The following is a 16,829-nucleotide window of genomic DNA, read 5'->3' on the forward strand; positions in this document are numbered from 1 at the left end:
AGCTGGCACTTATTTACACATTTAATGGCATCAGACTTCTTAAGCACAAGTCATCCAAAGCAACAGCTTTCACTTCTCACATCCCACCCCTATCAATCATTAGACAAAGGTAATCTCATTATCAATCATTAGACCTAAGTAATCTATAATTCAAAGTGAATCTTCAGGAATTGGAATGGAAAGAAAAAAAAAAAAACCCAAACAAAAATAATCAAAAAAGCCAACCAACCAAAAAAACCCCAAGAAACCAAAACAAACAAGTACACATTTTTCACAGACCAACATTTTACAAAATAAGACAGAAAATGTGAAGTTTTTTCCCTCACTTGGGGAGTAAAAGCAGAATGTCTTTTTAGTCTTCCCTTCCAGTGCCTTAATTCCCCATTTCTTTCACTGTCCAGTTCTTTTTCTGTCTCTGTCTATTCCCTCACCGTCCACTTATAGAAAAGCAGATTGACCTACCCCAGCCCTAAAGAATGAAGGCAAACCAAGAAACTTCACACCTGGCAGACAAGCAGGCAGGGAGCTGTTTCACTGCTTTCTCTATCAAGAAAGAAGTCTTGTGAACAAACTGAAGCTCTCCCATGGAATTTTGAACAACATTGTGAGGAATTCTCATCCAAGATTTATGTCAGCAAACTGGAAGTTTCGCAGTTAGTTCTATTTAAAACTCTTGCTTCACTGCCCTATGTTGAATTGTTCTTACCTTTGTAATAAAATAAGCACCACAGACTACTTGAAAAGTAGTTAATTTTTTTTTTATTAAAAAAAGAACCCCCAGGACACTTACAGGAAATAGTAAGAATTCAGTTTGGAAGGCTCTGCTAATCTCAGTTGTTGCTAATTTTGATCAATTTCAATTCAGTTTATTTTTTAAAAAAATAAGAAAAAACTGATGATACTCACACACCACATGATCATAGCTGGTAAATGCAGGGAAGCACTCAAAAGTAGCTAGAAATGGAATTTTATGTGTATATTGTGTAGTTTGCTAAAAAAAGATCCCTCAAGAATTTTATCTAAATCCCACAGAGAACTTTATGCAAATTTCAAGTAAAAAGACAAGGAAGAATAAAACTGTTATATATGCAGACATACAAAAACCAGTCTGTCAGTCTTCCTCTCAATAAAACTTGTGTATTACTAAATTCCTCAAAAAAATCTGTCACATTTTTTCAAAAATCAGTAATTTTAAATTTTCATTCAGTCCTTTAGCCCTATATCTTCTTCCAACCCCTTTATTAGTAGCTGAAGGGAGAAAGCAATCAAAGATTTTTCCCAGCTACTGATTTGCAGTAAAACTTGGAGTAAAAATTTGCAGTCCTTTGCAACACAAGTCAGGTATTTACTCATTACAATTACGTCTCTACTGTTTGTTTATCTGGAATCAGTGCAGGTGAATGATCTCAATGATCTGCCACCCAAGGGAAAAAAGCAAGAACAGAATGACCTTTATGTCTTGTTTCTTTCAAACTCCTGCAAACTTTGGGCAGAAATCCATCTGGGAACAGCACTTGCTTAGATCAGCCAACATGTAATCCCAATATCATTTCAAAAAAAAGGGGCAGGTAGTGAGATGTAACTCCCCAGTGACTAAAACTCTGCACCAAATGTCATTCTAACATTCTTTAGGGGTTTTAGAGCTGCAGATGACATATAAGTGCAATGTTGGCAAGATCAGCCACGAAAGGTAATCACTGGGAAACCACTTGTGTACAGTAATGCAATAGTCGTATTGCTCATTTTAGTGACAAAACAAGCTCCAGGATCTCTCCATGTTTTAGTCAGTTCTTCCTATGCTCATCAAAAACACTTTGGAAGCCCGGATCTCCAGCACAGCAATTCTTCATTATTTTTCCATCACAATAATTTTTCTTCTGTGATTTAAATGTTTCTCGGCCTAATCATTTCTCCCTAAAATTCTGACAGCTGTAGGACTACATCTCTGTTTTCCTCCACAGTGTTTTTCCTCAGGTGTTTAAAGACCATCCTCCTATCCTTTAGCTCTTATCAACTCTGGATATCTATTCAATATCCAAACTTTGTCTTCTTCCACATTAAGTTTGGCCAGATGAAAAAATTTCACTACAATTTCTTTTGGAAATCAGCATTTCCTTAAAACACTAAAAATTCATACTTTTCCCTACAGACCAGCATCATAAATTTTCTGATAATCACAACATTTAAGCATGTGAAAAAAAAAATCTAGTCATCATTGTTGATCAACACTGTTATGTGCCTCCTTCCCCAAACCATGAAAACATGAAGTGTAAGATTAAAAATATAGACAATAACTAAAACTAACCACATTGCTCTATTATAATAAAATGCTATTGCTCTGATACAAACCCCAAACTTCCTGATACCAAATTTTCAGGTTTTTTTTTTTTTTAATTTCTGATGTCAACTTTTAAAAACACTCAGGCAAGCACCCACATTTTCCATTCCCTGGGCATATCCTGTCAACCCCACTTCTCTTTCAGCTTAGAGGGGCCCCTGTTCAGTGCTCCAGCTGCTTCTGGTAGCAGCACTGGAGCAGGCTCACTTGTGGCACCTCTGGTTTATGGTTTATACGATCCCACAGAGATCCCATGGCAGCTGAGCATCCTGGAGCCCAGTTGAACATCTACAAGTGTGTGCTTTCCCACTGAGGGAGGCTAAACCTTTTTCCAGCCACTAGGTCCAGCCCAGACTGGGAGAGAGAGACTGGCTGACAGCTTTGCTTGCTGCAACTGCTGCCTGTGCCTGCCTCAACAAGCCCCAGGGCTGGAGGAGATGCTGTCAGGATGTGCTTTGGTGTCAGTAGTGGCGTTGTCGTGACTCCTCTCAAGATCAAACCACTGCCCAAGAACTCGCAATTTTTCTATCTCTTCTCTGATTTTTCATGCCACAAGTGCTTGTCTTGTACAAGAATCACATGGCAAATTTCATTAATAGCTCTAGGTTTCTAAGTGAAATTTCTGCTCCTTCAATCTGCAACCCCAGGCTGACTTGGTGACAAGAAGTAATGAGGGAGCATGCATGTTTTTGTCCCTTTCATCTACAATAAATTCTCAGTAATTCTGATTTCTAGGCAATGTACACAGAGGCATGACAACTCACCTTCACAAAGGCATGTCTTCTCAGGCTGGAAGCTTTGTGCTTTATAAGACGTTGAGGTGGATGTTATTTCTGTCATAAGGAGAAATATTCTTTGTCCAGATAAAGACAACTGCATCACCTTTGAGGAAGGCTGTGTCTGGAATCAAATTGAAATCTAGAGCTCTTAATGACATCTGGGAGTTCCTGTTTTCTGCGCCAGTGTGGCTGTCATCATCATCTTCAGTTTTTTAAGCCCTGGGATCCTTGTGCTAAGCTACTTTCCCTGTGTCCAGGGCTGGAAGGCAATTAGACCAGCAGTCAGTGGCAAATGAAGCCCAAAGCTCTCTGCTGAAAGATTCAATCACTTGAGATCCTTGACACAAGCTGACAGTGGAGAAACTAACAAGCAGAAACTCACTGATGCTTCTTCCCCATGCTACCAATAAGTAGTAAATAACACATAGAGATATCAGCTGTCTTGTCTTTTTTTTCAGCTTCACAAATTTTAGCAGGCTTGAGCTGATTTACAAAGCAAGGGCTGGATTCCAAGCCAGCAAAGCCGCACCAGGCTCCAGGTGCAATGTCAGAAGGTCAACAAGGTGCCTCTCTCTCGTCTGTGTTGAGACTGACCAGAATCCCAAACTCTTGTCTCTCCTCACCCATGTACCTGCTACACAAAAGACAAAGGATGAGTTGAGGCAGTTTATTCTGGTCACAGAGGTCCCTTCCTTTCTCCCATTTACATGCACCTTACACTAAGCCCTGAAAGTGCTTAATTGCAGAATCTAGTTATGTGTGAAACCACATGGATTTCTCCTCGAAAATGCAGTCAGCTCTGGGACACTACATGCCCATTTAGGGTAAATACAAACATGGAATTCACAGCTGAAACTGCTGGTCAAAATTAGGTGGGTATAACGGATATGTTGTGCCAAATCCATGATTTTGCCAAGAGACCAGAATTTAGTCCTCAGCCATGTGCCTTTTTAGACACATAACTGTAAGGAATGCATCTTTTCTGAGAAAAAATCCTAAAATCCAGCGTGGAAATATTTTTTTATAAGCTTGACTTCTTTGGTGTTTGGTTTATATTGTGTCAAGGTTCCTTCAAAGAAAGGTGTCTCGCTTCTCTCCCACTCTTCTTGCTGATTACTCAGAGGTTATTAGGCCATGTTTAAGGAGACCAACTTACTTCAAAGCACTTTCCAACTTCATTGTTGAGGTAAGTCTTGTCTATTGTAAAAAAAATCTCTACATCCATTTCAATCCACCAGATAGGTACTTGGAACTAGTGTCACAGGAGGGAGGATTAGGGATGTTAGTATTCAGCATGATATCATAAAATCACATAATTATGTAATGGATTGGGTTGGATGGGACTTGAAATATCATCTAGTTCCAAGCCCCATTCCATGGGCTCAGAAGCCACCCACTAGATTGGATTGCTCAGGGCCCCATCCAACATGGCCTTGAACACTTCTAGAGATGATGGGGCATCCACAATTTCTCTGGGCAACCTGTTCCAGTGTCTTACCATCCCCCCAGTAAAGATTTTCTTCCTAATACCTAATCTAAATCTCTCCTCTTTTGGTTTAAAAGAGTTCCCTCTTGTCCTATTATTATCTGCCCTTGTAAAAACTCCCTGTCTGTCCTCTTTATAAATTCCCTTTAGGGTCTGGAAGGCCTCAATGGGCCTTGTCCTCAATGTCCCTGCAGCGTTCTCTTCTCCAGGCTGAACAACACCAATTCAGTTTGTCCTCATAGGAGAGGTGCTCCAGTCCTCTGCTTATCTTCATGGCCCTCCTCTGGATCCACTCCAAGAGGCTCAGTCTTTCTTGCACTGAGGACCCCAGCCCTGGATGCAACACTCCAGCTTGGGTCTCTCATGAGGACAGAGTAGAGGAGACAAATCACCTCTTTCCACCTGATGGCTACTCCCCTTTTAATGTAGTCCAGGATACAGTCAGCCTTTTGGGCTCCAAGTGCCTACCGCTGGCTCAATTCCAGCTTTTTGTCCACCAGAGCCCTCAAAACCTTCTCCACAGGACTGCTCACAGTGAGTTCTTCTCCCAGCCTGAACTCATATCTGGGATTGCCCCGACCCAGGTGCAGCACCTTGCACATGAGATTCTGGGGGCCCACTCCTCAAGTTTCTAAATGGTACTATATGAGGTCCATCAGAAACAAAATTCCCAAACTCAGACCCTGCTTTGCACAAAGAGGAAGAACTGTGTGGAAGAATCAGGACTCAGGATACACCACGCAACAGGCTTCTACAGCACCTCTGGAGGGCTATGTGTTAAAATCCTTATCACAAAATATACTGAAGTGGTATATGAACCCATATCTCATAAATTACAAGTGCTGTAACAGTTGGACTCTGGTAAAGGAGACAGGAAGACATTTCTTCCTGCTGATAGTTCCTTCAGCAGGCTCAAAGAACATCCACAAAGTCAGTCTGAGAAGATAAGGTCAAGAGGATACTCAAGTACTTGTTGAAATCATAAATGTTAAGAGTAAAGGTGTAAATAGCTGGATGCATAGAGGAAATGACAGAAATGTGGGCATCTGGAGACCACAGTGTTACAGCTAACTGCCAAAAGTGGTTAGATTTTAGCATATGGTTCAATTAGGAACATAACTTCCCCCATCCTCTTTCTTCTTCTCATGTGAGGAAAGGGTTTTAAAACTTTGCTAGTCACAGAGGGTTTAGGATAATATTATAATAAGAATGTCTACTGCTGTGTGATCATTACAAAATCATGATACACAGCCAGTAAAGCTACTAGTGTGAGATATGCATATGTAATTTATTGCTCTTTTATTTCTTGGTTTTGCATAACACAGGGCTTTTTTTGTTTTTCGCACTCAAAAAGCAATACAATATCACAGTAGAATCAGAGATCCATCATAAGAATTTACCTGCAGGCTTACGAGATGGCTGCAACAGGAGGAAAAATAAATTGCAGCTAATAGTAAGATAAGTTTATATGCCAACCAAACCATTGTCTACGACAATAGATATTGTTCTAGTTTGTTAAAATTTTTGTTATATCAGTTTCTTTGCTGTTTCTTTTCTTTCTCACAGTAGAAGCATAAAAACAGTTCAGAACATGAAATACAGAGAGTTGGCGTTTTGGCATTTTTGTTCATCCTTACTTTCAAAAAGCATGGCAGTTGATCTTCCGCTTACATAAGTCAGAACTGGATGATCTCTTTTGATCTCCTTCAGAGATCAATGGCCTCTCAACAGATGGCCAGATGAGAAGAGTAAATGTGCCTGAAAACATCAATATAAGCCCTGATTCTAAGTAACCACAATTCACTTGAATGCTGTTTGACTGCCAGTTCCTGGGTCATTTTAACCTTGTACACTTTCAAGGTATTTTTTTTTTTTAAATAGCCACCCAGCTCAGCTTGTTCCATTCTACTTCCATTTCAGGTTCTATTCCAAATCAGCTGTAAGACTTTCACAGAAGCTCAGTAGCTGAAGTCCAAAATTCACTGCAACCTGTTGTTTGCATGTCAGTACAGTTCTCCTGTACTTCTTTGATTTCTGATCTTTAATCTCACAGTTCACAGTTTCCCATTGCTTAACAAGTACAGCTTCTATCTTACATTGGTGAGTTTTACCAAGACATCATTTAAGAGAAAATTTTCACTTTAGAGCAAGAAGTCAAGGTCACTCCTAGTGTAGTTCTCAGCAAGTTTGGAAATGTAGAACACATGCTCTAAATACACAGGCTCCAAGGTCCTCATGGGCTAGTTTCGCATTACCTGTTTGGTACTGGGTCATGCTGAGCTGAGATGAAGTGGTGTTCATGACAAAAAAAAAAAGGTTTATCTGCAGAATGTTTTTCTAAATAGTAACCTTAACTTCTCATTATTTTCTTAAGAAAAATTAATAGTGATTAGATGCAACATGGATAGAATGCAAAATAATGAAATTCAGAAAAGTGTGCCGTGACTTCCTGATTTGAATGCATGACATTCACCCGTACTGTGCAAACTGACAACAAAGTCCATTAGTGCTACTATATGATCCTTCCAAAGAACCATTTGTTAAATGGCAAAGAACACAAATTACTATTCTGCTTTGGTTCCCTCTTCCTCCCAAAAGATATTTGAGGGAATGACATTCACAGTATCATTTCATTATACATGGTAATAATAATTGCATACCTCCTTTATTGCTCAAACCCAAAGAAAACAAAACACATAGAAGAAAGGAAAATCTGACTCTTATTTCTTGTACCAGACATAATCAGGATTTGCTCTTCTGAGGATAGGAAGGTTGAAACAGTATAAATCAATGCAATAAGTACGGACATCTTTCAGTGCATCTGAGAGGAAATAACTTTAAAGCTGTGCATATATTTTGAGAAGAGAATTTGCTGAAAGTACTTTCACCTTGGCATGACTTTTTTCCACTGCATCCTCTGTATTTCCCTTTACATGAAGATTGATATTAGATCGGTGGATTCAGAGGATGAGCACGATATACCCAAGGACTCAGCAGGTGTTTTCCTCTGCAGTTGCTCTGCTATATACAAGAGTTCAGCAATGCTGTTTACAGAACGTCTGTACACAGCCAGTAGTAGATGCAATCTACCGGTATAACTAAGTATACAGGAGTGTAGTTAAGGTTTTTGCATTTAGATAGACCTTGCTCTTATCAGCGTTGCTCTATAACACCCAGAGTTATACAGAGATATATCCTCACGTGGTAGAAATAAGATTAGCTATGACAGATTACACCAGAGTATAACCCAGGTCAAAGTGTATTATATAATCTATGCAGCAAACCTCCAGATCTCTGCAGATTTTGCTTTTTACAGGAACTCAACATGAGCCAGTAGAAGTAACCCAGCACAGAATATGCAAATTACAACACTTTTTTTACCTTGGTAAAGCAGACTTGGTTCATGCCACACTTGTCTGGTAATTAATCCACATAGTATGTGTGTTTTCCCGCAGTGACTGCCTGGATTCATCCATCCTGCAGCTGTATTCTGTCTGATTGGAGCTGCTTCATGTCCCAGTAAACCAGGTGTCTCACGAGTAACTGTACCTAGTCCATCTGGCAGTAATTTAACAATGATGCTTTTATTATTAGCACTCTATAATCAGCTCATTGTGTGATTGCCAGTCTGTCCCTCTGCCATTTTCTTGTATGGTTTTTTGAATGATTTCATATTTTCAATATCAAGTCAGTTTTTTGGGCCTGATGCCTCATATGTGCAACTGAGACTTAGCAAATGGAGGCCCACACAATGGGCCAAACAGCTGGCTTTGTGTTGCCTTAGTAGAAAATGTCTAATTACAGCAGAGTACACACATCACCATTGATGGCAACACATTTGTATTAAAGTGCCTTTGTTCTGGGGAGACTCCTATCATTTATCTAAATTACTATTATTTTCTCTTTCTCCTCAGAGCTTTTACTGAATCTCTGAGCAATTTCAAGCCATTAGCCTACAGATACAGGCTTTATTCAAAAGGGCTACATTACTAGGAGAATGGTTGTCTGCCTAGCTGTGTCTGGCACCAGTCAGTCCTGTCAGGAATTCCAGATCCAAGGGGTATGGCTGATCTTGTTTTGATTGATGCTCCACTCCCCAGTGTTGCTGCCAAGAGAGGTTGTAATTCATGCCCAGATAATTCTGCTGTTACTTATTTCTGCATAGACTGCCTGTCTTTTTCTGGGTGCATTTTAATATCTGGGGTTTTTTCCATTACTGCCAAAATCTGCTTGGTGCTGGAGAGACTGATTCCCAATACAAACGTACAACTGGGAGAAATGTCTATGTGGAGAAGGATGAGTGTGAGGAAGGAACAAGTGCAGCTGCCCCTTATACATGCCTTTGCTCTTCATCCTGTGATAGGTGGTGAACAGGGAACATCTGCAGTCATTTCTTCTCCAGGCTGTTCTCTTGTCAGTGTTGACAGATAAGATCAATCACATCATCCGTGCTCTTCTCGTCTACTCAAATTAAGCTGTTTGGGCCAGAGACTGCTTTTACCTGCCTGTAGATACTCTACCAGAGGTAGCAGGCAAGCATTTTGACACTGTTAAAATACAAATATTCCCTAACATTTTAACTCACTAAATATCTTCCAGACAGTTTTGAAAAGCTACTGCAGGGGCTGAATTTCTACCTTACAGGGTCAAATATTGCTGCCTCCAAGAGAGGTTAGAATTAAGAGCATTGAGATAGCTGGGAAAGACTTTCATGCTGCATGCAAAATCTCTTCTAGAATAAACTAAAGAATGCAGTTAGAATTCCTCTTCCAACAATGTAGAGTATGGATACAGAGGCAGAACCTAGGGGTAGGGTTTGTTTTAGGGGAAAGGGTTAGTTGAAGGGAAAACAAGGCAGAGGAACAGAGGGCTTAAAAGGTTTTTTGAAACTAAATGCGGGGAGGTCACTAGAATTATCCCACTAATTATCTGGGAATGCCTATAGCCTCAGTAGCAGCTGGGCATTATGTCTCCAGTAAGGGTTAGAATTTGGAGAATGAGAAAGCCAGCAACAGGGTTTGAATAGCCAAAAAGAATAAAACCTAAGCAAGAACCTTTCAGAGCCTCTGGGCTATTTTGTTTTCCCCTGGCTAAGAAACCTAGCAGTAGCCGCTAGCTTGCTGTGACAGATTGAACTCTCACTATAGCTCCAGGCTTTTCCTTGTCAGAACCCCCACTGTTACTTTCAATGTTCCTATGAACTGAGACATAGCTCAGGACTCCTGCCAAACACCTCCACCATTTAATGGCTTCCCAGGTGTAAGGCGAGGTCTAGACTAGATTTAACATTCAGCAGAAGTGAAAGCTAGAGGAGACAGCTTCTCCATTAGTAGAGTTCTGATGCCACAATTCTCTGCAGCACAGTACTTTGAAGGATTTTGGGGATATTGCCGTTTCTTACATATTAGTTTAGTTTAGGACTATGCTTCTGTGAAGACAAGCAGGACCTGCAGTAACAGAAAACTTGACTGTGGTTTTCAGTTCTCCTCCTAGCATCATTCTCTCCAGGTAATACATTAAACATTTGTACACCTCACTCTCAGACAAGGAATTGGGGTGCTGAGAAACACCTAAACAAGAGAGAGAGTAAAAGTAGAGTTCAAGAGGTCAATGAAGATGATATTTGGGTCTTAGACATTCGTCCCATCTATACATTGTCCAGGCACTTGAAGACAGTTAGACCTGAATCCCTGATTCTTTTCCAGATTCAGGTAAAAATGAGGGGTTTAAGAAAGGGAAATCCCTTGGCAACACGAAGAACACAGTTGAAAAGGGACTGGTACAACCTAGGAAGAACTCCCAGTCCTGTTCCATCTGAGGCCTAACGTTAACATGAGGATCAGTTCTCTGTAGGAGAGACAGCAAGAGCAACACCCAAAACCTGCCCGCTCCTGAGCCAAGAGCTTGTTAATGTCTCTTTCAGTGTGAATACTCAGGTATTGTGTCAGGGAGTAGCCTTGCACGGACCGGTCTCCATCCATTTGGGAATTTTTGTCTACAGACTGATACCCGAGATATTGCTGTCTGACCCTTCTAGCCCCAGACTATTTCTTTCCTCAAGTCCCTCTTCCCACAGTGCAGTTACCAAATTACATTTTATTTTAACTACTGCAACTAGCAAGCCACCCTGTTTTTCAATGGTCTTCATGTCTTTCCTCCAGTTTATGTAGTTACCCTTCTTACTCTCAGGCTTTGCAGACCTCTCACACATCTGGTACTTCTCTTACACACCCAAATTCTCTGCCCTTTCCTCAGCTTATTTTCCTAGGGTGTGGATGCTCTCATGATGCACCCTCTGCTCAATTTCATTCACAACGTTTTAGTCCAGAAGACAGATTTTCTATTTAAGAAAATGCTGGCATGATTTTTCTAGTCCTGAAATTGGTTTTATGCTATGTCAGAACTCTGATTCAAAGCACCATGTTTGCTTACCATTGCTACTAAAAACAACATGCATCTGGTTTACTAACAAAAAATAACATTAATTTTCATTAGTCATACATTCATCTCTGCAAACGCAATGGATAACTTAATTAGGCATGTTTTATTTACTTCCCTGCACCCCAAAATAATAAAATATAATAAAGGCATGAACAGAAACACATTGAAAAATGTTTGTACTTAGTTTTTTTGTAGGGGATTTGGAATTATAAGCAAAATAAATTTCCTTTCTTAGTCCAACACTTGTGTGCAGTTCTTCCAGGACCTGCAAATAGTGTGATGGGCAAGTGGTCAAGGAGCTCAAGAGCCCAAGGCTGAGATTTGTGCAGTCATAGAAGTCCTGTGTGACCTTTCATTGTCACAGATGAAATGAAGAAAGCGAGAACATTCTGGTCTCACAGAGATGATATGGGACTCTCGAGTACAATTGCAACAAGGGCCACAAAAGCATCTAATAGATTGGTAAATTGTAGACAAACGTACTGACCCATCCTTTCACTTGATCTATTTTATAAGATCAAAGCAGAGAGCATTCACAATTCTAAAGGAAGATTAGACACACATAAGAGTAAGTTTTACTTCTGTAGTGGCACTAGCTAGAATGAGATCTTAATGAGAAAATCATAGATACTTCAAAATTAGAGATACAGATGTTTAGATCATCCAGTCCATCCAATGCAGGATTTCCCATGGAATCTATTCTCCAATATCTTTGTCCAGCCTGCTTCTAGAGTCTTTCCAGGTTGAGGCAGAAGGTGATCTCCAGATGAGATCATAAATATTTTTATTCCCTCTAGCAAAATAAACTTTCCTGAGTATGTCTCAGTAAATTTATTAATTTCCAGCAAGAGACTCTGCCCTATTTTCCCCAACAATTTGAAGCAGATGGCCTCATCTGAAAGCTAGTGACCTGAAGATATGCATTTTTTTCCACTTACAGGTCAACCACTCATCAGTGACCTTTAAAAGACAAAAATCTAAATGCTGACAAAGTTTTCCTTGCTTAAGGAAAAATGAAAATATTTCAAGTGACTGGTTCAAACTCTCATTCCAAAATTACCCTGCAAATCAATTAAGCACTTAACAATGGAACAGCACTCTGTGTTTCAGCCCACAAGCCATCTGCAGCCTTATGTGACACTTAACTCAGGCTGCAGCCAGCTTCTGGATTCCCTTTCAGAGGTCTGTCTGAGCCAGCAGCAGTTTGCAAAGGAGGGTGGATTTTTCCAAAGGCAAGAGGCCAGCTTCCCCCCAAGTACCTTTACTACAGGACATTAATTCCTGCATGGCCATACAATGCAAGAAAGACTGAGTGGACTAAGAGGTAAAAGACCTCCCAGAAATAGACTGTTCTTGTGTTTCAGTCCCTATCCTAGTCCCAAAAGCATTCAAGAAAAGTTGCAGTTGTGAGTGGGTTGTATTAATTACTTTATTCATGGCATCCAACACATTGAAACCATCTTTTCAAGTTTCTTCTCAAGTCCTGCTACCTGTAGACAGGGCACAATACAGAATTTACTTTCTCTAAAATGCAAATAAAGTATTTAAAAAATCAAGTGCATTTTTTCTCATTTTATTAATGATGACAATATTTTTTTCCTTGAGATCCTTGCCTGAAACTCCTTTGTGTTGTTTTACCATCTTGTTCTGAATCCTTCTGCAGTGTTGATGGACTTTCACATCTCTATTTTCCCTCTGCTGTGTGTGATGTTATTGCTGAAGCGCTTTTTTGCTTCTGATTTATTATAAGTTACTGGTGCAGATTCTCAGCTTTCTGAAAAACCAAAAAGCATGTGGCAGTCTCTCATTTGCACCATTCAGTTCCAGCTGGTCTGCTTTCCAGAACAGTTTATCCAACTGTTTGTTGGCAGATACATTACCACAGGGCACAAGAAAAGTCCTTCCTTCTCAGGAGACTGAGTAAAAATGGGTAAGAAGAAGTATCTATAAGTGCTTAATTTCCACAATGGAAACCTATCAAAAGTGGTCCTAATGTTCTTCAAGGAATTCATATATGATGTGGCACAAAGGGCTATTCTTAGCCCTAAACACCATAAATCTCATCCAGTCCATTATGATTTCATGCTTAGCAGAGAGGATTTATCAGCCAAGGGCTCTCATGCTAAGGCAGAATGGCTTTTTGTGGCCCTCCAGGCAGTGTAGGCCACGAGTCCAGCCTACAGAAGTGCACAGGTGGGACTGTATACGCTGTGTTCCCAAATAAAGGTTTGTGGCAGATTAAGTGGCATCTTCCCATAGCAAACAATTTGTTTTGGAATAAATCTTTTATTATTTAACTTATCTTTTATTATTTAACTCTGATATTTTGGGTTTTATCATTCAACCAACCTGTTTTGTTTATCAGTTTCAGAAGGTAATTGAAGTGCTTGGTTTCTATGGTAACATTCAATGCTATTCTGAAATCAGTTACATGCTCTTGAAAGAAAATCGTCTTCTCCCAGTTTTCTGAAGAGTAATTTTATGTGCAGCTTCATATAAAGTAATACTGTTTAAACATGAAGAGTACGTCTTGCATGCTTTTGTAAAATTGCAAATATTCTTCATATTCTATCAATATAGCTCACTCTCACTAAATGATATTTTCCACATCAATATTATTATTGTATGTTCAAGCAAGGAAGTGCTATCATCATCAAAACCAGCAAAATCGGACTAATATTTATCAGAGTAAATATTAATGGCCATTTACAAAATCATAGAAAGTAAGAATATAGATCACTATATACAAATCCGGAGCAGTGTTTCAATCTGAAGGTAAATACAAACTGGTTTGCAAACAGTGAGCATAGTAAACAGACCTCTTTCAACCCTTAACGTATTTAGTTTTTCATATTGGTTGATTTCAGTATGTGATTTTGATAGATTAAAGCTTTAGGTAACTCTTGCAGAATGTTTTTAGAGGGTTGACTTAAATCTCATTGAGAGATAAAAATCTACAGTTGTTGGCCTATGGAAAGTTATATCATTACATGTTTTTCTAAGGCTTACAAATACCAAAAATACTACAGATGTTATTTGTTCACTTCTAAAGTATATATAAATAACGTGCAACTGAAAGAGAATGTCTCTCTGAAGTAAAGAACTAATTCTAAATACAGTTCTCACAAGCCATAAATTCTTACTAGAGTCAGCACCACAGAGCAGAACTCCAAAGTAAGTCACATTTCCATTGATATCAGTAGGCTAAATTTGCAGCTGATGTAACACAAAGTACCTCTTAAGGAAGAATATATTTGCAAGGCTTCTCTCCACCTATGGTCTGCACAAGTGCAAAATAAAAATAATAATAATAAAAAAAAACACAAAACAAAACAAACAAAAAACAGATGCAAAAAGAAATATTTCATTTTTAATTTCACACCAGCCAGAGAACTTCCCAGAAGCACTTTCTCTGTTTGCTATTATTGAACACTGGGGAGGGAAACCTGCTGCTGCTGACCTGAGAGGCTCCAATTTACCCACTCACTTTTGTTGCAGCTTTCTCCATTACAGATGGGTCACTGATTTACTAATGCAGTGGTTCCTCTCTCACTAGCAGGCACTGACTTCCAACACGTAGGTTATTCATGAGTGCAGCATGCCCCTCAGTGCTAGGACTTGACCTCTTATTTGTTCTTTTTGTCCTGTATTTGGACCAATTTATGCTCACAAAATTGCTTTGGGCTTTTCTATCCTCCAGGCTCGTACATTTCCATTGCATGATTGCTTCCTTACATAATGGGATAGCAATCAGTAACTGATGAGTTAATATTTCCCTTTCCTAGCTAATTAGCTTCCTGATCACAGTGCTGCCATCAGGAATGTTCAGGTGCCATAGATTATTATACCACTCAGGCCTCTAAGTCAGGAAATATCCAGAGCTTTCAGTACTGGTAGGTGTTGTATTTGTTGGAGGTGTTCTTTCCCAGATGTGATAGGAAGCCAAGGTTTGTGCTACACTGAGTTGCTAGAACATGACAATGTCTCCATACATTCTATCTTCTAACTCAAATTTACTCCTAAAATTTCATTTGCAGGTTTGGTTAAATAGACATGACATCTGAATTGAACACATTGTATTCTCCTCAAAATTAAGCTAGTATGAAGGACTAGCATGTGATACAAATTTATATTGTTTTATAAAAGGGATTAAATGGAAGCTAAAGTGACTTTTGTCTGGGGATTTTGCAATCTGAGTCAAATGTTCTGTGATCTTCAGCTGACAAGTATTCAGTTTTAGGCACTGTTAGTACATTACAAAATTTAGACAATGATTGAAACAAGAAGGAATTCAGAAAAAGTCCTTGTCAGTGTCTCTTATAGAAGCTCTTACAGAGAGAAGATCCATGGTAATGTTACTGTTACAAACTTTATAATTCCATCTACCAGCTCCAAACTCTGTGTTCCTGAACCTGCCCCACCCTTCATACTTATTTATGTCCACATATGCACATTCAGATTAAGTGCAAGAAAGAAAAAAGGCAAGAAGTGACATATTTCAGAAGTGGACTACTCAATGTGGATTTTTCTGAGCCGAGAAGCTTTTCTACTATTAATGTTTATGTGCAGGTTTTATGCATCACAAACTCATGTTCTAGTGCAATTATTTGAAAGTTTGTCAGGAGTACAAAAAGTAAGAACTTTATCAACCACTAATGTATTCCTATAGGACTGGCATAGATCATATTTTCCAAACAAGTCATCAGATTTATCTATTTATCTCCAAGAATTTTGCATTTTCCCAGTCTGTGATACACATTTCCTTTGATGGAACACTGAGAGTAGAAAAGATGTCTTCAAAATTCAGGATAGAAACTGATCCTTGTAAAGCTGTCTGTGTTGGAATTGGGATTGTGTCAGACTGGTCATTAATACTAGGCAAAATTAATTTCTTTGGTTATTTCTGCATCTATTTATGCATGTGTGGGCTTTCATTTACAAAGGGAACCTGCCATTAATAAAATTTATACAATCAAAGCCAATATAGTTATTCTGGTTTTAATCAATGGTACTTTTTTTTCTCTAAATGTAAAGATCCTACTTCTAAAACAATTCTCATGACAGCCTTGATAACACTAACACTGATGGATTATCCTGAAAATCATAATCTTTTAGCTCCAAAAGACACTATTATTATATACTAGCACAAACTATTTTGGCATTAGAAGTTTTTTTTTTTCACATGAGAGCTGGTCAATATCCTTGATAACTTGATATCCTTTGTAACTGTAGTTCAAAAAACTTGAAGTACAATAGCTTGGAAAAGTAGAAGACTACACAGAGGAGGCAGTGCTCTGTCTTTTACTTGGACGAATAAAATAGACATGGTAAGCAGCAATCTGTATTCTAGTGGTAGTATGTCTTACAATAAATGGTCAATTACTTAATTCATCATAAAGGATTTTATTACATACTCAGGGAAAAAAAAAAAAACAAGGGGAAAAAAAGAAAAACAAGCTGAAAAACCAGCAAAAAGCAATCCTGGCCTGCAAACCATGCATCTACACTTCCTAATACCATGTGTTTGCATGTTTTGTTTTGTCTCTCTTTCAACAAGCTTAAACAAAGTACAAGATACAAAAGGGGGCCAAGATAAGGGCACAAAGTATACCTCTGTTTAGGAAGAGGTTGCATTTTATTCAATACTTGCACACAGAATTAAATACCAAAAAGGAATGCATTGACTTTTTGAAGGCTCAGTTTCATACAGTGAAAACCTGTAACTCACCAAGCTAAATCTAATGAAAGAAGGAAATTACACAGAGAATGACAGGGAACTGTTTCA

The sequence above is a fragment of the Corvus cornix genome, chromosome 3 (assembly GCF_000738735.6).
Source record: "Corvus cornix cornix isolate S_Up_H32 chromosome 3, ASM73873v5, whole genome shotgun sequence".
Taxonomy (NCBI): domain Eukaryota; kingdom Metazoa; phylum Chordata; class Aves; order Passeriformes; family Corvidae; genus Corvus; species Corvus cornix.